Source organism: Rutidosis leptorrhynchoides, chromosome 3, assembly GCF_046630445.1.
Source record: "Rutidosis leptorrhynchoides isolate AG116_Rl617_1_P2 chromosome 3, CSIRO_AGI_Rlap_v1, whole genome shotgun sequence".
In the NCBI taxonomy this organism is placed as follows: Eukaryota; Viridiplantae; Streptophyta; class Magnoliopsida; order Asterales; family Asteraceae; genus Rutidosis; species Rutidosis leptorrhynchoides.
In genome coordinates this window covers 481,058,647-481,085,539 of record NC_092335.1, presented here as the reverse complement: position 1 = coordinate 481,085,539, position 26,893 = coordinate 481,058,647, and the positions used below count along the sequence as shown (strand labels likewise).

The following is a 26,893-nucleotide window of genomic DNA, read 5'->3' as shown; positions in this document are numbered from 1 at the left end:
ACGATAATTGTTATATATTACTTCTTCGAGCGTTTTCCCGCCAAAATAAAAACATTTATCACAAAGTGTCTCTACTAGATGTTCATATTTTCATCTCATCTATAATGTTCGTGAACAAAGTTTTTTCAAAACACGAAAGAAAAAAAAAAGTTTTTGCTTCCCCCGCTTCCCCCCGTTTGGTTACTTCCATCTTGATCCTACCACTATATATATATATATATATATATATATATATATATATATATATATATATATTGCAAAAACTTCAACAGCAAAACAAACACATCAGTTTGTTGTGTTGATTTTGAAAATTTAACTATTAACAATCAAATTATTTTCAAATCCGCTCGAAAGAACAACCACCTACAATGACAAATGCGGTTTACAGAATATATAGTAACCATAGTTACATTTTAGCTGCAAGGAGGAGAAGTTCCAGTCTAACGACCAATCGCCGGTATTAGATGATTCGCATAAAAGTTTCTAGTCTATCTTCTTCGACCAAACTAATCTCTACATTATCGAATTCGACCCATTGATAAGATATTTCTTCGTTGCATACCACTTGTGTATGACATAGATCCTTTACAGATAATGGCAGTTCATATATACCTGTACAACCCTTCATGTAAATCGTTCGCAAATTTTGTAGCTTTCCCATCTCTTCTGGCAACTCTTGTAAGCTTAAACAGTCTGAAATATCAATGACGCTTAGTTTTTCGAGTCCTGTGACCGATTCAGGCAACTTTTCTAGCTTTGTACAAGAACGAAGACTCAATGTTTCAAGATTAGTCAAGTTACCAAGTTCGTTTGGTAGTACATACATTTCATTGCAGTTGGTGATGCTCAAAGTCTTAAGGTAGACACTGCTACACAACGTTGCTGGAAATTCTACCAAATCTTGACAATAATCCATTTCGATTTCAACTAGTCTTGGCCAGACGTTAAGGTTTTCGTAGCTTAGATTCTTAAAAGTATTGCCTATTTTGCACATTATGAACGATACCTTTTGCAAGTTTCCCAATGTTAAAACAGATGTGATGAATGAAGAAACCGAAACACGCTCAAGCCTAATTCTTGATAGATTGGATAAACAACCAAGAAGATGAATGTTTTCTATCTCTGTTGGGTACAAACCATAGTTTGTAACATTTATAACCTTTAGTTTTTGCATATCGTTTATAAAGTGCCGTAAAGTGTAGGTCTTCGACATCAAGTTCAGCACCATAACTTCAGCATTAGGGACTTTCATGTTGCACCATCTCGAGGAAAATGATTCCCCTGCAAATCAACATGTTAATCGATTAATTAAATACTTGGTATACCAATAAATATACATATTCAAGTTTTTCTGATCGATGACGCAAAACCTGTGGAAATAGACAATATGCGGGCTTGCATTGGTTCTTGAACTTGTATAATAGACGTGGGCAGGTCTGCTCCTCGTGCATTTATAATTAGTCTTTTCCTTTGAGAAATCGGTACTTTGCTACTCAAGTGAATAGCAAGTTCCCTCAACAGATCGTGTTGCTTGACGAATTGATGGTCACAATAGTTAAATGTTGTATCATGATATTTCCTAAGACTAACATATAAGACTTAAGTTAACAATAGATGATACAAAGTGAAAAGTGAAAAAACACTCTTCAATTCAATTAAAGTTATTACTGTAGGAATATTTTTAACGACAGCCTTTAGGATGAGTGTCGTTAACATGCATAAAATGCTGTAGAATTCAATAACCGTCAGTTTAAAGTCAACATATAACCGGTATGTACAACACTTTTATGCATGTTAACGACATCCCTAATAACTACTCTGTATCATTTATAGAGTTAACATAGTTATCGCTATTATGTTGAAACTTAAAAGATGGGGAGAGTTTTAGTACCCAGTGGCCATAAGATTGACAAGGTGTCTAAAGGAAAGTCCAACGATCTTGTCGAACGTTTGACTACCCTCATCATCGTGATCGTACAAATGCACCCACATATCTAAAAGAGCACTAGCAGGAATCCTTTGATCTTTGGAAATAATCCAAAGACCAAAAAATACTCTTTGAATTCTTCATCTAAGAAGTTAAAGCTTCTTTCAAGACGTTCACGTACTCGCAAATTCATATCAAGAACCGAACTACCATGAGATAATGACCTAAGCATTGATTTCCATGCTGACTCATCTCTCCCATTTAAAGAACTTCCTACCACTGAAAGTGTAAGCGGATGCTTCTTACAACATTTCACCATCTACAAAGAAGTGTTACAATATATGTTATCCCCCGAAGTAGTGTATGTATTTGAAGACACTACAAAAAATATGCTTTCATTATTTTTTTTACGCTTTAAAACGTTAATAATTTGATATGTTTTTGACACATATAACTGTCACAAAGTTTTTGACACTTAAAAGCGTCAAAAAGGAAAACCCACTGACACTTAGAAGTGTCAAAAAGGTGCTATATTTTTCCACACATCTAACTTATATTGTGAAAAACTCAAATAATAAGTGTTAAAAGCTACAAGATTAGTTGTAGTGTGAATAGAATATAGTAATAATACATTATAAACGTTACCTGATACACAAGATCTCCATCAATAACAGATTGATCAGGTCCGTTCCTGCTTCCAGTAAACGCAGAGCGTTTAAAAAGTGTCGTGGCATCCTCATCACTCAAAGGGTCAAACTTAAACGCGTAGTATTTTGGAAAGGCTGTTCTAGATGTTACCAGAATTTTACATCCTCTTATATTGGATGGGAAGTTATCGATAAAAGAATCAGACCATACATCATCTAAAACCAATAACATAGGACTTGATATATCATCTCGTAAAAAGTTACCCAGCTTATGTTTTGGATCTTCATCGCTTTGAAATGAAATTTTCTGACCAAAGTATTCTGGATTAAACAGATCATCAACAATTGTCATGAAGTTGGGTGTTTCTGAAACCGTCACAAAGAAAATTTGCTCCCCAAATTTTGCTGTCAAGGAGTAATGTATGTTAGTATCTTAATTCCAATTTATCAATCTAATTTAGACGTAACCAAACATACTTGAATCTATATTTTTGATGGAGTGCAAAGTCGATTTTAATAAGGAACGGGATTCCGAGTTTGATTTTGATTCCCTGATCAGTGGGACTCACGACCGCGAGAAGCAGATCGCGACCGCGAAATTGAGTCAAGCGAGCAGAAGTTGGAATGCAATATAATTAGGAGTCCCCGTTTGTGTTTGATTCGTCTTCGTTTAGAACTATATATATACACATATGTAACATGTAATCATGTGCACAGAGAAATATAGTAAATATTCTATGGTTTTCGCCCGTGGAGTAAATTATTCTCCGTGTTCTGGAGTTGAGATATAATCACGTTAAATCTTTATGCTGTTTATGCATCTATTTATCGTTTCATACTTTAGCTAGTTCTTTTATCGTTCGTGGGTGAGTGATTGGTTAAATCACTTGTCTTGTTGGGTCCTAAATTCCTAACAAGTTGTATTAGAATTTAGAGCTTTAGGTTACGAGATAGGGCACGATGGCGAATTGAAAGCAGAGTTGATATGGTTGATGATTCGGTTTTTCATCAGGCTTATCAAACGACAGATCTATGGTTTTGTTCGCAATATGTATTGTGATCAAGGGATTTTGTTTAGGTTGCTTGCGATGAACTCAGTGTAACACCCTCAAACGGGCTCAAACGGGCCTAGATGTATGACTATTGTTTTTCCCTTAGGATTTGATCAAGTGTGCTTATATGTTTTTATTTTATTAATATATTATAATTATTTGAGCGTTAGGATAAGACTAGTTTGTGACAAGGGTCGCATAATTGGTTTGCTTATTTAATTTGGACTCCGTTAGGGCCACCTAACGAAGTACATACGAGTTAGATAACTAGATAATTGTTAAATACCCGTGTGTTGTGGAGTATGGGTTTTAACCCCTTTTATGTTAGGTATCTGATTCATTTCGTTCCCTTTTCAGGAAAACTCCACACACACACACACACCTCATACCTAACACCTTCATCAACCTTAAACCGTAGTTCATCAAATCTTGTTCTTGGAAGCTGTTGTGTGTTAGAAATCGATTCATTGTGTTTCAGTGAATCAAACAAGGTAAAAATTACCCGTTTTCATAACCTAAATTCATGTCAAAATGGGATTTTTGGTTGGGTTTTATAAAAGTTTAATTTGGTGTCAAACTTGCAAATTAAGTGTTGTTTTGTTGTCAAATGTGTTGGTTTAAGTCTCAAAACTTGTTGTGGTTGATTTATGGTCGGTTTTATAGTCAAAAACAGGTCTTGGAACAAGAATTAATGATTTTAGCTTGAAACTTGTCATGAGTCTGTTGCTGCTGTGCAGATGAACTACATCTGTACGGATGCATCTTGTATCCGTACGAATGGGTGTTGTATCCATACAGTTGTATCATATACGTACGGATATGAACTCGGTATATCTGTAAGGATGAGATTCTTATCCGTATGAATGGGCAGTGGATCCGTACGGATAGACCTGTATCCGTACGGATGTGCATCAGTTGTGTGAATTTCATTTGAAGTGTCGGTTGCTTGCCGTTATGCTGCATCTTTGTATAATTTTGCTTAAGACATTATAACTAACTTGTGTGCATGTCTTTATCAGGTGAAAAGGAAAAAAGAGAAGGTTCAGTGAGTTAAGATAACTGAGCCCCTTCTCAATTCCTGGTAATCAGTGAGTGGGACTAACTAACTATGGACTTGTAGTATAGAGTAGCTAGTTATCCTAAGAATGCCATGTTAGTTAGGATTAATCATGCCACTATTGTTAGACTTAGATTACCTGTTGTATGTGCTATTTGTGGTTACCTTCTGTGTTGAAACCCTAGTATGTCCCTACACTGAGGTGGCCTTGAAACATGTAGGAGAGATCAACCATGTGGGGGTTGGGTTCCTCATCTGGCAGCCTCCTAGTATAAGTTTGAATGACGCATACGTTGTGTGTGGATAACTATACTTGCGGTATGTGGGAGGAACTTCAAGTAAACCCCGGTCCGATCAACTGGTGGTTGCAGGTTAGGCCAAACCGCCGGAGTCTCTTTAGACTACACTAGTGGTGGTTGTGTGTTGGACTATATGACATGATTGGAATAACTATTTCTGTATACTATAGTCGGTAGTTAGTTTCATTCACTTAACTTCATGCTAACCCCTCCATCTCCCACTTGCAGTGTCGGTGTTGCTATTTTAGGAGAAGATGGGCGTGTTAGTGTTATGTTTGGACGTGAAGAACTCTGATGTCTTTTAATATAATAATGTATTCTGTAACTTGATTTTAAGTGACTCCTGGTACTGTAGAAATTTATTAAGATCTATATGATTATGTTTAAATTAAATTTGATGTTTTAATTAATGCTTCCACTGTGTGTTTAAAAAATGAGCGGTGTCACAAGTTGGTATCAGATCATAGGTTTAGTAGCATGTACATTGTGATTTAATGTCATGTTCCCATACTTTATGGAAGTCATGTCAAACGTAACATTCAAGGGGATGGGATAAGTGAATGCTAAGACTGAGTGTATGTTAGTTGGTAAGAACTAACCGATTTTATACTAAAATTTGGTGTGAGATGCTGTGGTAGTGAAGAAATGACAGATAATGAAGATAATAAACTGGCCCCAATGCCCCGAAACTTTCAAAGCCCTAGATAAGGATGGGCATGTGTCATTAGAGGAAGCGACGCCTCAACAAATAATTGATCTACAGATTCAGTTACACAAAGCTCGAGATCGTATCAAAGAGCTTGAAAAACAACAGCAAGTACAGCTAAACCCTAATACTACTGCGTTGAATCAAGCAGTCCCTCACTGTACCCATAGTACGGAAGTTCCTCAAAATATTTTTTTTCCACATACTCAGTATCAATGTCCTCCACTAAATCAGATGCCATCCTAGTATATTCAGCCATTCCCAAACCAGATGATGTATCCTTTCCAAATGCCACGCTTCAACCAGTATTGTTTGAAAAAAAAAGAAGTGTACATACAAGTAGTTTCTAAACCCCCTAAATACAACGGTCATTCAAACCCAACCACGACACTCAATTGGCTCAGAGAAGTGGAACGTGCTTTGGAAGCTTGTTAGTGTGAGCCTTAATTGAGGGTATTATATGTTAGTTGTGACGCCCCGTACTAAATCATCATGTACGGACCATCATCAACAGGATCATTACAAGGTTAAGTACTATATGCGTTTTCAAAACAGAGTTTGCATTCATTAATAAAAGTGACGTCATAACATACGTCAATTGTTTTACAAATCAAAAGTATGCTTCGCTAAGTAGAAGCATTAAATAAGTGTACGTGACCATAATGGTCGTTACATAACAGAAGTTCATAAGTAAAAAGTTTGAATGCAACATAAGTAGTCATGCGATAACAACTCTAGGCAGCGGGTTCTACAGCACGACTAGTAAGATAGCGGAAGCGACTTCAAGCACCTGAGAAAATACATGCTTAAAAAGGTCAACACAAAGGTTGGTGAGCTATAGTTTAAGTATAACAGTAATGTAAGTAGGCCACGAGATTTCAGTGCTACAACGAGCGTTTCAAAAGTATGTAAAAGTATATGCTTAACCGTGGGCACCCGGTAACTAACTTAACGTTTAATGTACCCCCTTAAAGTGCACTTGGCAAGTGCGTATAACCTCGAAGTATTAAACACTCGTTAAATGCTAGCGCTACTAGCCCGAGTGGGGATGTCAAACCCTATGGATCCATATCTAAGATTCGCGTTCACGGTTCAAAAACCAATGATTAAACGTTACCGAGCTAAAGGGAATGTTTCTGCCGTTATATAACCCACACATATATAAAGTTTAAGTACTCGTGCCTAGTATGTAAAACATAAAATCCGCATGTATTCTCAGTTCCCAAAATAAGTTAAAGTAAAAAGGGAATGCTATAACTCACAATGATAATGTAGTCGTAAAGTCGGTCCGGTAAAGGTGTGCAAGTGAATGGTCCGAAGTCCTCAACCTAAGTCAAATAGTACTAGGTCAGTAAATCGTCTTAAAAGGTTTACAAGTACGTAATTAAGGTCATAAGGGTCATCATCAATCATCATTAAACAAAAGGTAACAAGTAAGACTCGTTTATGAAAGTCGTTTAAAACAAAGGCTGACTTCGGTCAGTCACCACGGCCTCTACCCTTACTGAATTAAGGTGAGACCAGTGGTCATGGCTCCGTCTATGAGTCCCTTAAGTGTGGTAAAATTTACAGAAGCAAACTCGTCTTGGTTTGACCGTGGCGACGGTCTAAGTGCGAGTAGGTCAGAAATTTCTGCACAACGTTAAAGGACATGGTAACGATCGGAGGGCCATAAATCCTAAACCGTAACTCGGATTAAGATGAGTCCTATATGAAAAGTTATCTACTCGAAAAGTTCTATCTAAAAATCAAGGTTAGAACAGCCCAGGTCTACTGGTCTGTTCCAGAAGCAGTAGGTCAGAAACATTTGGACAGAAACAGTAAGTTTTGAAGAGTTCCGGTTGTCTCGGTGCTTGATGTTCATCACGGTTCTCATCCTTGATGCGTATAGCTTCAAGTGTACAACTCGTTGATGTGTTAACATTATCTTGACCAAGGTTTGTCCATCATAACTCAAGTGCAAGTGTTGTAAGTGTGTTGATGAACCAAGGTTACATCAAAGCTTAGTTTCAACACTTACATGGACTTTAGTAGTAAAAACAAGTTATAAACTTAAATCAACAACTAGTAAAGTGTATGTAAGCTTAATAGCTTTTGTTTATGACAAATTTAGAAGACCATGAGCTAGATAACTTAGATCCTTTATAAGTTTATGAAGTCATAACTAGTAAGTTATACTTCTTTGTTCTTGAAACTTAAATAGTGTTAACTTTTGTTCAAGAGAAATGAGATCAAGACTAACTTGTAGATCTTGACCAACAACCAACAAACAAGTAAACAAGGTGCATAATATGAAGTAGTAAACTTAAATAAACAAGAAAGGTTCATGGTTGTTCATACTTTAAAGATTCAAACCAAAGTTTGATCTTTAGAAAGTAAACTTGAAAGTTTACTCCATGAACTCCAAGTATGATTCTTTTAATCAACACATGAACTTGTATTCTTTTGAAACAAAATATGTAGAACATAAACTAGTAAGTTTAGTTCTTGTGTTCTTGTTAAATACAAGATATAATGAAGAAAACAACTAGTAAGTTTGTTCCTTGAAACTTAGTAAAGAAAGACAAGTAAATAAGTAGATAATAACAAGTAACAAGACAAGTAATTAATCTTAAACTAGAATAAGTAACAAAGCTTTTAACAACAAAGATTGATGATGATTAAAAGACCCTTTTGGGTTCGGTTTTCTCAAGGAAAAAGAAGGAGAAAAACTTCAAGTTACCTTGCAAGAACAAGAGAGAATTTGAGAGAAATGGAAGTAAGTTTTGTGTGTGTGAACTTGAGAGAGAAGTGCAATGAGTTGTAATGAAAAATGGAAACCAAAACACCACTAAATGTGGCCAAGAATTCGGCATTCTGCAGCCCCAAGGAAAGAGTGCATGGTTTGTTGGATAATTACATGTAAAGAAGGCTTAAAGTTGGACAATAAGGTGGTGTGCATGGGGATAGTGAGCCAACAAGATTCCTAAAGCCTTTAACTATCTAGTTAACCTTCCAACTAACACTTACAAGGGTCATGTGGGCTAGTTAACTCATAAATAGAAGTAGGGTGGGCTTACACTAGTCCATTAACTAATAAAGCCCAAGTTGCAAGTAGTTTAACAATTAATCCACTAAAAGTCCAAGTTAAGCCCAAGTAATTAACTAAAAGCCTTAGTTAATTAAAATGATTAATAAAATTAATCATGAATGTAAATAATATCTTAAAATATTATTCGTGCATGTTCCTGGTGTCACAAAGACGTTTCGGGCATTTAAAGTTCAAGTACGGGCAATTAAAGCAACATGTAAATGTAATAACATACATTCGTTTAATCAAGCGTATTAATAATAATAATTATTAATAAATAACGTAGGAAAAACCAGGGTCGTTACATTACCCACCTGTTAAAGAAAATTTCGTCCCGAAATTCAAGCTGAAGTAGATGGAGGAGTCGGGAAAAGATGAGGATATTTCCGCATCATTTGATCCTCTCGTTCCCAAGTAAACTCAGGTCCTCGTTTGGCATTCCATCGTACTCGTACAATAGGAATCTTGTTGCGTTTCAAGGTTTTGATTTCACGATCCATAATCTCAACAGGTTCCTCCACAAAGTGGAGTTTGTCATCAATAGTAAGTTCTTCCAAAGGTATGATGAGTTCGGGTGCAGCAAGACACTTCTTCAAGTTTGACACATGGAAGGTAGGATGAACTGAGCTCAATTGTGCTGGTAGATCCAAACGGTATGCAACTGGTCCAACACGTTCCAAGATCTCGAATGGACCAATGTATCGTGGGTTCAACTTTCCACGTTTTCCAAAACGGATCACACCTTTCCAAGGTGCAACCTTCAACATTACACGATCACCAACATTAAATTCAAAGTCTTTCCGTTTAAGATCGGCATAGCTCTTTTGGCGATCACGGGCAGTCTTAAGTCTAGCTTGGATCTGAGCAATCTTCTCCGTGGTTTCGTGAACTACCTCGGGTCCGGTGATTTGCTTTTCACCTACTTCGGCCCAACAAATAGGAGATCGGCACTTACGACCATACAATGCTTCAAAAGGTGCAGCATTAATGCTTGAGTGATAACTGTTATTGTACGAGAATTCGGCGAGTGGCAAATGCCTTTCCCAGGCCTTTCCAAAATCAATGACACATGCACGCAGCATGTCCTCCAAGGTCTGAATCGTTCGTTCACTTTGCCCGTCAGTCTGAGGATGATAAGCAGTACTCATGTCAAGACGAGTTCCCATGGCTTCTTGCAAGGAACGCCAAAATCTGGAAGCAAAACGGGGATCGCGATCGGAGATGATTGATAAAGGTACACCATGACGAGATACAACCTCTTTGATGTACAGCTGAGCAAGTCTTTCCATTGTATCAGTTTCCTTCATTGCTAGGAAGTGTGCAGATTTGGTGAGGCGGTCAACAATAACCCAAATAGTATCGCATCCGCCCACCGTCTTCGGCAGCTTAGTAATGAAATCCATTGTGATCCTTTCCCACTTCCATTGTGGGATTTCCGGCTGTTGAAGTAACCCAGAAGGTCTCTGATGCTCGGCTTTAACCTTCGAGCAAGTCAAACACTTACCAACATAAGTCGCAACGTCCTTCTTAAGATTCGGCCACCAATACTGTTCTTTAAGGTCGTGGTACATCTTACCTGCACCGGGGTGAATCGAATATCTCGATTTGTGTGCTTCATCAAGTATCAGGCTTCGTAGATCTCCATAGTAAGGTACCCAAATTCTTCCGGCATAACATCGGAGTCCAGACTCTCTAACCTCGAATCGAGAGACAAGTATGTTCAAATGCTCGTGAGATATGTTCTCCTCCTTGAGAGCCTCAACTTGGGCTACTCTGATCTGGTTGTTGAGGTTCGAATGGATGGTGATGTTCAGAGCCCTAACACGGAGAGGTGCCGTCCTCTCCTTTCGGCTTAAAGCGTCAGCTACAACATTGGCCTTACCAGGGTGATAACGGAGTTCACAATCGTAGTCGTTGAGCGTCTCAATCCATCGACGCTGTCTCATATTCAATTGCTTCTGATCGAAGATGTGCTGGAGACTCTTGTGATCGGTTAAGATAGTGCTCTTAGTTCCATACAAATAATGTCTCCACAATTTGAGTGCAAAGACAACGGCTCCAAGTTCAAGATCATGTGTAGTGTAGTTCCGCTCGTGAATCTTCAATTGGCGGGAGGCATAGGCAATAACCTTTGATCGTTGCATCAATACACAACCAAAACCATTCTTCGATGCATCGCAATAAACAACAAAGTCGTCACTGCCTTCAGGAAGTGATAGGATAGGTGCGGAGGTTAACTTCTTCTTCAAAGTTTGGAATGCTGATTCGTGTGTGGGTTCCCAAATGAACTTCTTGCCCTTGTGAGTCAGTGCGGTCAAAGGACGCGCAATCAGAGAAAATCCTTCGATAAACCTTCGATAATAACCGGCGAGACCTAGAAATTGGCGAATATGCGTTGGAGTAGTGGGGGTCTCCCACTTGCTGATGGCTTCAATCTTGGCGGGATCAACTTTGATACCCTGGTCGCTCACAATATGACCCAAAAACTGTACTTCCTTCAACCAAAATTCGCACTTGGAGAATTTGGCGTAAAGTTGCTCTTGTCTTAAGAGTTCAAGCACTAGTAGAAGGTGTTGCTCATGTTCTTCTTCGCTCTTAGAGTAGATGAGGATATCATCTATGAAGACGATAACAAACTTATCCAAGTAAGGCTTGCAGACACGATTCATGAGATCCATGAACACGGCAGGTGCATTTGTCAAACCGAATGGCATCACGAGGAACTCATAATGACCATAACGGGTCCTGAATGCAGTTTTCATCACGTCACTTTCCTTCACCCTCAGCTGGTGATATCCGGATCGCAAATCGATCTTTGAATAAACGCTCGATCCTTGTAGTTGATCAAAAAGATCATCAATTCGTGGAAGAGGATATCGATTCTTGATAGTCAATTTGTTGAGTTCACGGTAGTCGATACACATACGGAAGGATCCATCCTTCTTCTTTACAAACAACACAGGTGCGCCCCAAGGCGAGAAGCTTGGTTGGATAAACCCTCGATCTAATAGCTCTTGTAGTTGACTCTGTAATTCTTGCATCTCGGAAGGTGCGAGTCTATAAGGTGCGCGAGCTACAGGTGCAGCTCCTGGCACTAAGTCAATCTGAAACTCTACTGCCCTCGGTGGCGGTAATCCAGGCAGTTCTTCGGGAAAGACATCGGAAAACTCGTTCACAATACGCACATCGTTCACGTTCTTCACCTCAGTTTCTACCGCTTTCACATGTGCTAGGACAGCAAAGCGTCCCTTCTTCATAATCTTTTGCGCTTTCACGCAACTAATGAGGTTCAACTTCGAGGTACATCTCTCTCCATAGATAACCAATGGTTCGCCATCTCCTTGTGGTATGCGAAGTGCTTTATCTCCACAGATAACATCGGCCTTTATCTTGCTCAACCAATCCATACCGACGATCGCGTCAAAACTTCCCAGTTTGATAGGTATCAAATCAATTTCGAAATCTGCACCAGCTATGTTGATAATAGCTCCACGACTAATATGGTCGACCTTTTCAAGTTTTCCATTGGCTACCTCGACAAGCATACTTTCCTTCAAAGGAACTAACGACCAATCTAACTTATCACAAAAATGTCTACACACATAGCTCCTATCGGCACCAGTATCAAATAGGACAGAAGCTAAAAGATTGTTGATCTTGAATATACCTGTCACCAAGTCGGGGTTGTCGCGAGCGTCCCTTGCATTAACGTTGAAGGCTCTAGCACGTGGTGGTCCGCCATCCTTACGCTTGTTAGGACACTCGTTTCTGAAATGGCCCGTCTTTCCACATTCATAACACTTCTTAGGCCCATTGTTGTTGTGGTTTGGCTTCACATTCAAAGTGGTAACCTTGCAATCCTTGCCAACATGTCCAGATCGTTGGCACTTCTCACAGATAACATTGCAATACCCAGTGTGGTGCTTGTAGCACCTATTGCATTGTGGTAAGGTTCCTTTGTAGTTCGGATTGGTGCGGTTGTTGTTGTTGGGGTTGGTGTTGTTGTTGTGCATGTTGTTGTTTTGCCTAAACCCTTCATGTCGCTTTGCCGGGTTTTGATCATAGTTCCTACCCCTGTTGTTGTTGTGGTTGTTGTCCCATTTCCTCTTTTCACCGCTAACAGTTTCAAACTTAGCCTTCTCCGGCTCGTCAAGGATGATTTGATTCAAGAGAGTATGCGCCATGCGCATTGCTTCGGGAACACTTGGCGGCTTGGATGAGGTAACATTACCCTTGATGGACTTAGGAAGTCCCGAGAAGTATTTCTCCAAACGCTTAAATTCGGGGGTGACCATGGTCGGACACATAAGAGCCAATTCCAAAAACCTACGGTTGTAGCTGTTAAGGTCGTTCCCTACGGTTTTCAATTGCATGAATTCGATTTCCATCTTTTGAATCTCGGTTCTCGGACAGTATTCCTCGATCATAGCACATTTAAATTCTTCCCAAGGCGTAGCATACGCCTCATCAATTCCTTTCGCTTGGGCCATGGTATTCCACCATGTGAGCGCGCCATCAGACAGCGTGCAAGATGCAAATTTCGTTTTGTTAGCCTCAGAACAATTGCTAACCCTGAATACCGATTCCAACTTTTCGAACCATCTGGTGAGACCGACGGGTCCCTCAGTGCCATTGAAGTAGTGTGGCTTGCAGTTTTGGAATTCCTTGTAAGTACACCCATCTCGGACGACAGGTGGATTGACAGGCGGTGGTGGTGGAACTTGGGGTTGTCTTTCAGCTAGTGCAGCAGCGACACGTTCGTTAATCATGTCCTCAATCTGGGCGGCGGTAGGTGTGGTTCTTCCGTTGGCCATGATGTTCTATACAAACATTTTGACTCAAGTCAAAATCCATTATGCAAATAATAATAGTACATTATATAACAACCAACATGGAAACAGCACAACACATGTTGATTAAATAATGCAAGCATATATAAGTACCACAAAACCATGATATGATAACGTAAATAGAACACTTGCGCACAAAGTAACAACACAAATTCCATTCATTAATGATAATAAGTTCATACATTACAATAAGTTCGTACATTACATAAGTAAAATATGAAATTACAAAAGAGATTACAATACAGAATCTAGTACAAAGTCCTACGGCGATGGTGGGTACAAGATGTCCAAAACATGAGTCATCTGCTCCTCGAGCTCAGTAACTCGAGTCTGGAGAATCTCAATCTCCCGCCTCATTTCCTCATTAGAGGAAGATGGTGGGGCAGGTGGTGCTGGCGGTGCAGGTGGAGCCGGTGGTGCTGAAGTGGATGGTCCGGCTCTGGGTGGAGACGGTAATATCAGTGGGTCGGCGGGGTACGGCACTAGCCGTTTACGAGCAGTGATCCTACGACGCCGACCATAAGCGTCAGTGACAGTACGACCAGGAATTATGCCAGCGAAGCGATACCGCTTCTTCGGCGGGGTAGAAGGTGCCTGAATCGGTCGGTCAGCGGGATCCTCCTCATCACTGGAGTCGTCAGATGAGGTGTCGTCTGAAGAAGCATCGGTGGAAGAACCGTCGTCTGAATCATGCGGTGGTGGCGCGGGTGGCTCAACATATCCGAAAGCGGCCAACATCTGTCGGTGTCGGCCTGGCGTAATCACGGCTAAGCGGCCGTCGGCAGTGCGTCGGCAAGGTGTGCGCCAGTGATTACGGAAGGGTCCTTCCCCGAACTCCGCGGGGATCTCCATGCCACCAATGCGAGCCAGTTGCCTCAGGGGTCTGGAAGAAGACGCCGGGATAGGCACACTAGAGCTAGCTCCAGAACTAGAGGCGCCGGGGTCGCCAGTGGGTGTCGGGGCCGGAATGTCGGCAGCAGCAGCAGCAGCAACAGGTGCAGCAGTGGGTGGAACAACGGGGCCTGAGCCGCTCGGGATGTCAGTAGGTGGAACGTCCGACATCTGAACAAGGAAAAATAAATTTTCCATGTCAGTATGTCATAAAGCAAGCAAATAATAGGCCAACAGTTTAATTCATGTATAACAATAAGTAGCATGGCAATATCAGTAATCGTACGAAACTAGCATGCAATCGAAAGCAAGTAATAGCATGCAGTAGTGAAATCATGTAGTAGCATACGGCATATAGCAGTAACAGTAAGCAGCAGCATGCAGTAAGTTCAGCGGAAACAAGTAAACTAACAAGTTGTAGATTAGCCCTATTAGTGAATCCTACTCGGGTCGGTCTTAGACTCACTAATGCATCCTAATTCCCTACAACCAATGCTCTGATACCAAATGTGACGCCCCGTACTAAATCATCATGTACGGACCATCATCAACAGGATCATTACAAGGTTAAGTACTATATGCGTTTTCAAAACAGAGTTTGCATTCATTAATAAAAGTGACGTCATAACATACGTCAATTGTTTTACAAATCAAAAGTATGCTTCGCTAAGTAGAAGCATTAAATAAGTGTACGTGACCATAATGGTCGTTACATAACAGAAGTTCATAAGTAAAAAGTTTGAATGCAACATAAGTAGTCATGCGATAACAACTCTAGGCAGCGGGTTCTACAGCACGACTAGTAAGATAGCGGAAGCGACTTCAAGCACCTGAGAAAATACATGCTTAAAAAGGTCAACACAAAGGTTGGTGAGCTATAGTTTAAGTATAACAGTAATGTAAGTAGGCCACGAGATTTCAGTGCTACAACGAGCGTTTCAAAAGTATGTAAAAGTATATGCTTAACCGTGGGCACCCGGTAACTAACTTAACGTTTAATGTACCCCCTTAAAGTGCACTTGGCAAGTGCGTATAACCTCGAAGTATTAAACACTCGTTAAATGCTAGCGCTACTAGCCCGAGTGGGGATGTCAAACCCTATGGATCCATATCTAAGATTCGCGTTCACGGTTCAAAAACCAATGATTAAACGTTACCGAGCTAAAGGGAATGTTTCTGCCGTTATATAACCCACACATATATAAAGTTTAAGTACTCGTGCCTAGTATGTAAAACATAAAATCCGCATGTATTCTCAGTTCCCAAAATAAGTTAAAGTAAAAAGGGAATGCTATAACTCACAATGATAATGTAGTCGTAAAGTCGGTCCGGTAAAGGTGTGCAAGTGAATGGTCCGAAGTCCTCAACCTAAGTCAAATAGTACTAGGTCAGTAAATCGTCTTAAAAGGTTTACAAGTACGTAATTAAGGTCATAAGGGTCATCATCAATCATCATTAAACAAAAGGTAACAAGTAAGACTCGTTTATGAAAGTCGTTTAAAACAAAGGCTGACTTCGGTCAGTCACCACGGCCTCTACCCTTACTGAATTAAGGTGAGACCAGTGGTCATGGCTCCGTCTATGAGTCCCTTAAGTGTGGTAAAATTTACAGAAGCAAACTCGTCTTGGTTTGACCGTGGCGACGGTCTAAGTGCGAGTAGGTCAGAAATTTCTGCACAACGTTAAAGGACATGGTAACGATCGGAGGGCCATAAATCCTAAACCGTAACTCGGATTAAGATGAGTCCTATATGAAAAGTTATCTACTCGAAAAGTTCTATCTAAAAATCAAGGTTAGAACAGCCCAGGTCTACTGGTCTGTTCCAGAAGCAGTAGGTCAGAAACATTTGGACAGAAACAGTAAGTTTTGAAGAGTTCCGGTTGTCTCGGTGCTTGATGTTCATCACGGTTCTCATCCTTGATGCGTATAGCTTCAAGTGTACAACTCGTTGATGTGTTAACATTATCTTGACCAAGGTTTGTCCATCATAACTCAAGTGCAAGTGTTGTAAGTGTGTTGATGAACCAAGGTTACATCAAAGCTTAGTTTCAACACTTACATGGACTTTAGTAGTAAAAACAAGTTATAAACTTAAATCAACAACTAGTAAAGTGTATGTAAGCTTAATAGCTTTTGTTTATGACAAATTTAGAAGACCATGAGCTAGATAACTTAGATCCTTTATAAGTTTATGAAGTCATAACTAGTAAGTTATACTTCTTTGTTCTTGAAACTTAAATAGTGTTAACTTTTGTTCAAGAGAAATGAGATCAAGACTAACTTGTAGATCTTGACCAACAACCAACAAACAAGTAAACAAGGTGCATAATATGAAGTAGTAAACTTAAATAAACAAGAAAGGTTCATGGTTGTTCATACTTTAAAGATTCAAACCAAAGTTTGATCTTTAGAAAGTAAACTTGAAAGTTTACTCCATGAACTCCAAGTATGATTCTTTTAATCAACACATGAACTTGTATTCTTTTGAAACAAAATATGTAGAACATAAACTAGTAAGTTTAGTTCTTGTGTTCTTGTTAAATACAAGATATAATGAAGAAAACAACTAGTAAGTTTGTTCCTTGAAACTTAGTAAAGAAAGACAAGTAAATAAGTAGATAATAACAAGTAACAAGACAAGTAATTAATCTTAAACTAGAATAAGTAACAAAGCTTTTAACAACAAAGATTGATGATGATTAAAAGACCCTTTTGGGTTCGGTTTTCTCAAGGAAAAAGAAGGAGAAAAACTTCAAGTTACCTTGCAAGAACAAGAGAGAATTTGAGAGAAATGGAAGTAAGTTTTGTGTGTGTGAACTTGAGAGAGAAGTGCAATGAGTTGTAATGAAAAATGGAAACCAAAACACCACTAAATGTGGCCAAGAATTCGGCATTCTGCAGCCCCAAGGAAAGAGTGCATGGTTTGTTGGATAATTACATGTAAAGAAGGCTTAAAGTTGGACAATAAGGTGGTGTGCATGGGGATAGTGAGCCAACAAGATTCCTAAAGCCTTTAACTATCTAGTTAACCTTCCAACTAACACTTACAAGGGTCATGTGGGCTAGTTAACTCATAAATAGAAGTAGGGTGGGCTTACACTAGTCCATTAACTAATAAAGCCCAAGTTGCAAGTAGTTTAACAATTAATCCACTAAAAGTCCAAGTTAAGCCCAAGTAATTAACTAAAAGCCTTAGTTAATTAAAATGATTAATAAAATTAATCATGAATGTAAATAATATCTTAAAATATTATTCGTGCAAGTTCCTGGTGTCACAAAGACGTTTCGGGCATTTAAAGTTCAAGTACGGGCAATTAAAGCAACATGTAAATGTAATAACATACATTCGTTTAATCAAGCGTATTAATAATAATAATTATTAATAAATAACGTAGGAAAAACCAGGGTCGTTACATTAGTCGTATGTTAAAACGTCAAGCTCTGAAGTGGTGGGATTCTATCACTGCTTACCTGCCCAAGGAACAATTTAACCAGATAACTTGGGAACAATTTAATGATAAGGTTTTCGAACGATATTACTCAGAGTATGAGATGGAGAGGCCGAAAATCGAATTTCTGAGTATGATAATGACAGATGAGATGAAAATCAACGAGGTTTTTTTCGAGATTTCACCGCTAAGCTGAGATTTGTACAACAATGGGTCCCAATTGAAAAGGATAAAGTTTAGTACTTTGTGAGGGTAATCAAACCAGAATACAGAACGGTGGTAAGATTTGCTTCAACTTTAGCACAAGCTCATGAGATGGCAAAGGCAGCAGAGGGGGATGTTAAGGCGGCGAGAAGTGCAAGTGCAGGAAGTGGGTCATATGGGGGAAGATTTGAAAGTCAATCGAGTAGTCATTCAAGTCAGGAATCTAGTAGGCAGTCAAGGTATCGCACTAAAAAGTTAGGTGGTTTTTAGCAGAAGGGTAAATCGGGTACGAGCAGGTCGAGTTCTTACCAGAAAGATTGGTGTAATGTTTGCAAATCCACACACACCGGCCCGTGTTCTCCGATGATTATGAGATGTTTAAGATGTAGAGTTTTGAGCCATGAAACAACTAGTTGTTCATTTAGGGCTAACGTATGTTGGAAATGTCATGTAGAAAACGACTTCCTTTATTCAAACATAGGGGAAAGATTGTCTACATCTCTCCTCCCCCATACACCACGCATGTGATATTAGGTTTTGTTGTTGTTGTATGTTGGAACTGTGATAGTGCTCCAAATGAACATATATTTAGTAGCAATATCCTCCCAATATGTAAATTATTTAGTTGTAATTGTCCTATTTTAAGTTGTAATCGTTTATATTAAATAAGTGCGAAGACAAAAGGCGTAAACGACGATTTGAAGACGCAAATGACCAAAAAGCTCAAATGTACAAGATACAATCCAAGTGGTTCAATTTATTGATGAGAAACGTCTAAAAATGACAAGAGTACAAGTTGCGGAACGCAAAGTACACGATATAAAATAATACGCAAGGACGTTCGAAAATCCGGAACCGGGACATGAGTCAACTCTCAACGCTCGACGCAACGGACTAAAAATTACAAGTCAACTATGCACATAAATATAATATAATATTTAAATAATTCTTAAAATTATTTATATATTATATTTATTTATATATTATGTCGGCAAAGCTAAGATCCAAATTGATGTGAGCTGGAAAATCAAACTCCACGACTCGCGGAGTTTGAAGGCCAAAAACTCCACGACTCGCGGAGTTTGAAAAATCAGAAATCCCTATAAAAGGCCATGCATTCTGCCGAGTTTAAGAATATAAATAATAATAATAATAATACTGTGTAATAAATAATAAATAAATATATAATATATATATATATATATATATATATATATATATATATATATATATATATATATATAGGGTAGTTTTATATTAGATTAGTTCGGGTTATGTAAAGGTTATTTTACGGGTTTTTGAAGTCGAAATTCTGTCCGTGTAACACTACGCGATAAATACTCAATGTAAGTTATGTTCTCCTTTTTAAATTAATGTCTCGTACTTAAGTTATTATTATGCTTATTTGAGCCAAAGTAATCATGATGTTGGACTAAATATTAAAGACGGGGTAATTGGGCTTTGTACCATAATTGGGGTTTGGACAAAAGAACGACACTTGTGGAAATTAGACTATGAGCTATTAATGGGCTTTATATTTGTTTAACTAAATGATAGTTTGTTAATTTTAATATAAAGATTTACAATTGGACGTCCCTATAAATAACCATATACACTCGATCGGACACGATGGGCGGGGTATTTATATGTACGAATAATCGTTCATTTAATCGGACACGGGAATGGATTAATAGTCTATGGAATTATTAAAACAGGGGTGAAATTATGTACAAGGACACTTGGCATAATTGATAACAAAGTATTAAAACCTTGGGTTACACGCAGTCGATATCCTGGTGTAATTATTAAACAAAGTATTAAAACCTTGTTACAGTTTAAGTCCCCAATTAGTTGGAATATTTAACTTCGGGTATAAGGATAATTTGACGAGGACACTCGCACTTTATATTTATGACTGATGGACCGTTATGGACAAAAACCAGATGGACTTATCAAATAATCCAGGACAAAGGACAATTAACCCAGGGTAATAAATAATCAAAACGTCAAACATCATGGTTACGGAAGCTTAAATAAGCATAATATATTTTATTTCATTTTTCCTCGTACTTTTATTTATTGTCATTGTAATTATTGTTATTTATTTTATATTGTTATTTAAATATCGTCATTTACTATACGCTTCGTTTAAAATATAAATCGACAAACCGGTCATTAAATGGTAAACCCCCTTTTATATATTATTATATATAATTATATATATTTTGTACAAATATAGTTGTTTAAAAATATAGTGTGCAATAAGCCCGCTCCCTGTGGAACGAACCGGACTTACTAAAAACTATACTACTCTACGATTAGGTACACTGCCTATAGTGTTGTAGCAAGATTTAGGTATATCCCATTTGTAAATAAATAATTAAAACTTGTCATATTTTGTGTAAAATTGTATCGTATTTAATATTTTTTCCTAGTAAAATATAAACTATTTCGTACCCCCACGCTACGACATCAAACTGTCACCGAGAAAGTCACAGATCAGGAAATTGTCTGTCAGCAGTGGTCATCGAAATGATACTACTAATTCAACTTATGTGTTGGTTCTTTCATCCCTAAGGGAAATTCTGAACCACCAAATGAAACTAATACATAGGATGTCAATATCAATGATCAAAGTGAGCTGAGAAGATCTTTCAAGAAAGTTCAACTGAGTTTGAAATCAATAGTAAGAAGTTTAATAGTTTTTTCAGAATTAACTCCACTACTTATTTGTGTTAAACGTTTAAGGGATTACCCTCATGGTTTAGTGTAAACTTTCAAAAACGACAATCAAGCCCACAAAATTAAAACGTAAATCGACAATTGCGACCCTTTGATATTATATATATTTATTAATATTAATTATTAATATGCGGAACCACAAACTTATAGTGAAGCAAAACATGAATAAAAAATTGAGTAGATACTATGAATAATGAAATGGAAGTTTTAAATAGAAATATGACTTGAATTGTTATAGAGTCATACATTAACATGAAAATATATACGGTGCAAGTATAAAAAATCCAGTATAAGTCTAATGGGTAGAAAGGTCTAAGGGAATGTTGATTGCAAAGGGTTTGAGTCATACATTAAAATATATACGGTGCAAGTATAAAAAATCCAGTATAAGTCTAATGGGTAGAAAGGTCTAAGGGAATGTTGATTGCAAAGGGTTTGAGTCAAAGGGAGGGAATAGTTTAGGAATAAACTTTCTCACCGGTGGTTAAAATGGTGAATGTTTGGTGCTTAAGTAATTTGTCAGTCCAAAATGAATTCATTTTTGTTCCAACTTGATATTAATAATTTTTTTTTTTTATTGGTGAGCTTGATGAGAATATGTAAATGTGCTTACCTTTAGGATAGTTTTTAGAAACTGGTAATAGAGTTTTCAGGCTCACTAATTCTCTATATAAGCCTAAACAAGCTCCTAGAAAATGAAATGAAAAGCTTTGTAGTTCATTGCTTGAGTTTGGCTTTGCTGAAAGCATCAACGATTATTCTTTGTACACTTATAATAAAGGTGGTAAGTTTATATCATTGCTTGTCCATGTTTATAATAAAATTATTACAGGAAGTAAAAATGTTGAACTTTTAAAATCTAGGAGTTTATAAAAACTAAGTTTTTAAGTAAAGACTTTGGCTAGTTGATACTTCTGAGTATTGAGGTAATGAAAAATGATAATCGTGAAGTATGTTTGTTTCAAATAAAATATTGTTCGGAGTTATTGAGTTTGAAATGCTTGTTAGTAAACCCATAAATTGGCCTTTGGAAGAAAATGCTTCTATTCCTATTTGTTAATACGATATATCCTTTTGTGTTCAATGTTTAAATCAATTTATGCATGCTCCTCTCTCATGTCAAGCAACCTTTTAAATTTTTCATATATTCGAAAAGCTCACCAGGTAAAGGTGTTTTCATTGATAGGTCACGTGAGTGCGTGTTAAGTGTTAACTGCATATTCTGATGATGATTGATAATTCTCTGTGTATCTTTGATCTCTTGAAATAGTAAGAAACAAGCAGTTTTGTCTAGGATTTCGAATGAGCCAGAGTATAGAGCATTAACCTTTGCTACTTGAGAAATCGTTTCAGTTATAAAAATGTTGAAGGATTTGCAGATTAAGGTGTCGCTTCTTTTTTATATCTGCATATCTTATTATGTCTTATGTCTACGCGTCTGCAGACGTTTTTACTGCAGACTGTTTTTTTCTGAAGACATAAAATAAAATAATGTCTTATTCTATCTACAAACTCGAAGACTTAGTAATGTGCTTCTAACTGCTGCAGACATGATTAAGTTATTTTGCAGACATAAAAACAAACAGTCTTCAATATTCAACATACATACCTTCAGACCACATCTTCTTTACAGACGTGGTCCGCAGATCTTCGGGCAAAAAATCTTAAAAAACAAACAACAACTAAATGTCCTTTACCGGTAGATCCTTATTGTGATAATGAGTCATTAATAGCATTACCGTCGGCTGTAAATCATGTTTTTCATGAACGTTTTAAATACTTTGAGATAAATTTGTATGTTGTTTAGGAGAATACTTGTTCTGGCGTAATCAATCCAATCTTTGTTGACTCTAAAACTCAACTTGACGATACATCCACAAAAGAGTAGAATCAAATTTAACTTTGTGTTTGTATTGCAGGACTTGTTCCTGATAAAGTTTGAGGAAGAGTGTTGAATAATGTAGTTTTATTGAGCAATCTTCATCCTTAAAGGTTTGTTATTTCGTTATTTGTGCAAGTTATAGTATGAGGGCTTATTATGTATGTTTAGAAGTTCGAGAATGCAAAGTGAAAATATGCTAATTTCTGGAAAGTATAAATTTGAGTTATTGAATGAATACTTATCAATATTCATTCAATCGTTTACGCTTTTCTCTCGCTCATGTCTTCACCCTCAAATTAGGGTTTCAGTTTGATTGTATATATTGTTCAGTTGATGAACAGTTTTAGATTTTTTTAGTGTATATAACGTTAGTGAGTTTGTAGTTAGAATTTCTGTTTTGTGATTGCAAGTTGATTAATGAAATTACTTCGTTGATTGAGGGTCAGATCTTGATGTTGGTTGTGTTTCTATATAGTTTCAGTTTAAGATCTATAGATCGTGATATTATATATAGTTTTGTACACTAATCAAAGATTAGTTGAGCATAACATTAATCGAATTAAGAACAAATTTCATAAACCATTAAGAGCCCAAACTATATATATATATATATATATATATATATATATATATATATATATATATATATATATATAGCATCAAGGCGGAAGTAACCAAGCGGGGGAAGCAAATTTTATTTTTTTCGTTTTTTGAAAAAACTTTGTTCACGAACATTATAGATTGGATGAAAATATGAAAATTTATTAAAGACACTTTGTGATAAATGTTTTTATTTTGGGGGAAAAACAATCGAAGAAGTAATATATAACAATTATTGTGTTTTTCGAGCGTATGTTGAGGTTTTAGATATTAGGGTTAATATATTAGGGTTTAGAAATTTAGGGTTTACATTTAGGGTTTAGATTTAAGATTTAGATTGAGTTTTTAACACGAACGGTTTATAGTTTAGGGTTTAGGGTTTGGAGTTTTAGATTTAGGGACCAAACCCTAAACTCTAAACCCTGAACCCTAAACTCTAAATCGGGCTAAATTTTACTTCACAAAACATGAAAGAAAAACGTTAACATTCTTCACGATCAATATTATCTTGAATGTTATTTTTGTCGATCATTTTTCCGCCTAAATAATAACATTCATCACGAAGTGTCTTTTCTAAATGTTCATATTTTCTTGTGATCTTGATGCCTGAAAAAAAAAATCCAAAAAAACGAAAAAAAAAAATTTGCTTCCACTTGATTACTTCCCCATTGATCTTGCACCTATATACTGGTAATATATATATATATATATATATATATATATATATATACTCCTTCGTTCGAAATCTATTGTCACATACAAAAAACAAAGTGACTGACGCATGTATTTTTTTTTTACTTTCCAGCTTTACTACTTACATTTTACCTATATTTTTGTCTTACATTTATAAAATAAGGTCAAAAAATAACTTTACTATATTATTCTTTTCCATCTATGCAAGTGGACAATTATTTTGGAATATCAAAAAAAAAATGAAATGAAAATGTATGAGAAGAGATGATACCTTGAATATCAGCATCATAACATAACTTGGTTACCAATGTAGTCTTTCCACATCCACCAGCAGCCGCAACAACAACAACTACTGAACCATAATCAAAACCTTCATCAATATCCATTGAATCTCCATCATCATCGTCAGCAGTAGTTAGAATCTTATCTTTCAACTTCTTTAACGGCTCATCAAAAGCTACGATTCCTCTAGGAAGATTCGGAACTTTCCAGCCCAAATTTCTCCTATCCGATTGACATCGGCCCATCGACATCGTTTGACCTATTTTGCTAACATCTATACATAAACTATCAAGCCTTAGGTGTACACCTTTAAACTCAACAAGCCCCTGTTTGATGTCTCGGATCTGAACGGCCTGCACTTCTAAGTTAAAAAACCGTGACAACTTGATGTTAACATCTTTCAACTTCAACGAGTGAGTAAACCTTTTGTATAAGTTTCTCTTAATTTTTGAACATTTTTCAACAAGTTTCTTAGCTTCTACGATTTCATCAATGAACATTTTGTATTCATCTTCAGTACGCTCGAGTTTTCGATCCAGGTTTCCGACTTCCTGAATGATTGGAGTTATTATATTTAAGGTCTTTTGGAGTTGAGCCAATTCGGGTTTGAAATAGGCAGTGGTTTGAACGGCAAATTTTACAGCATCACCAAGTTTCGTAATGCAATCAGAAAGAATAGGATCTATAAGCAGAGCCATTGTGAAAAAGATTGAATTTTCTTGTGATTTACATTCCAAATAGATGTAAAGTGAACCACAATTTACTTCTGTATATATGGAGTAGATTAGATAGATTAGATACTACTGTTTATAAATATACATATGAAAATGGTTAAACTTCATGGAAATGAATGAGGTTCCATTATTGGACCTTATGGTCCACGCGCTTTCTGTTCCCGCTTGAAAAAAGGTCTGTCATGATATAATATAGCAAACAAGAACCACAAGATATTATGTTGTTGTTGTCGTTATTTTATATTTTCAATTTTTGAGAAAAGAAACGTCTATATCTTATAAAGTCACTTTCAAGTCTAACTATAGAATTTATTTATGGGAGTTGATCCGTACACCACTTCTTTTTTGTCATACACCACCAAACTACAATCTTTGACTATTTTACCCTATCTAACTCAAGGCCCTTTTCCCTAAATTAATTATGAGAAAGGGTAAAATGGTCAAAAATTAAATTTTGGTGGTGTATTGCAAAAAGTAAGTGGTGTACGTATCAGCTCCCTTTATTTATAGCACCGAGTGGCATTGCCCGAGTGATATACGAAGCGACAATTAATTCGTCATTAATGAGTAGACGCAGGTTCGATCCGAAGATCCGAGATCTAATTGGTGCTGTCAGCAATTAGTTTCTCGGAAGGGTTTTCTCAACCTTCAACCATACTGCAAAAGTTGTTGCGATTTGGGTTTCCTCCTAACACGGGTGTGAATGTCATTTGATCACGAAGGTGATTTGGTTCCTTCTGAGTGATACCGATACTGCCGAAAAAAATAAAATATAATTATTGTTTTATATTTATTGATCTATTAATTAATGAGAGTCAACATGCACGGGTTAAACACGCTCTATTGCGTGCCGGAAGTTTTTTTTTTTCTAACTCACGCTCTACCGATGTGTGATATGTTTATGTTTGTTATAATGTGGAATGTAAAGAAAGAACATAAACACAAAGATTTATAGTGGTTCGGGTAGATGTTAACTAATCCACCTTAATCCACTCCCCGATTTACTAATCGGGAGTTTTGCTTCATTAAGCACCTTTCTTCAAATCCGGTGAAAATCCGATTTACAAGCCTTGTACTTCTCCTTAGACAACAAACCTAATCCTTATATTCCTTTGAAATATTACCTCCAACTTAGATCAAATTGTCTTCACCTTGGACAAGTATTAATCCCCAATGAGATTAATCAACTCCCTAGTTCCCTTTAAGGAAGATGATAGCTAAGCTAGCATATGCTTCTAATTACAAAGTACAAAGACTCACCCTTTTCTAGCGATGACAATCCTAAGACAATTCTAAGAATTATTACAACATTATGTAAACTTACAAAGTTAGTAATTTGAAAGTAAGTTTACAAAACCCCTTCTATAATCTATTAGATTATAGAACTTCTCTTACTAATCACAAACATATGTATAAGTGTTAAGTTCTTGTGATTCTCTGATGATTTTGAGTTGTAGCATGCAAGAGGTCTAAGTCTTCAAAGTTCTCCAAGCCTTGCTATTTATATGCAGTGATATAAAAGTAGCCGTTGCTGCGGCTGGGACCACGGTCGACCGTGAGTCGACCGCACGCGGTCCAGTCCAAAACTCCTATCCATTGTATAGCCATTTGAATCAGTTTTGAACATTAATCTTTGGACTCTTTACTTCATTTAACATTTGCAAAAGATACCCAACATCCTATACAAGTACTATATGCATTAAATGTCCATTTACTTTAGATGTATTGCCTTGATAGTGATTTGTCATGCTCAAAGTGGAAAGTCTAACATTCTTTAATACAAGTCATGATAAGCATTTGAGGCAAT

General features: G+C 37.1%; 1 pseudogene; it reads right to left on the bottom strand.

Moving 5' to 3' along the window:
* Nucleotides 1–292: 292 nt before the first annotated feature.
* On the bottom strand, nt 293–25,117 carry LOC139898155 (probable disease resistance protein At5g66900; annotated as a pseudogene).
* Nucleotides 25,118–26,893: the final 1,776 nt, after the last annotated feature.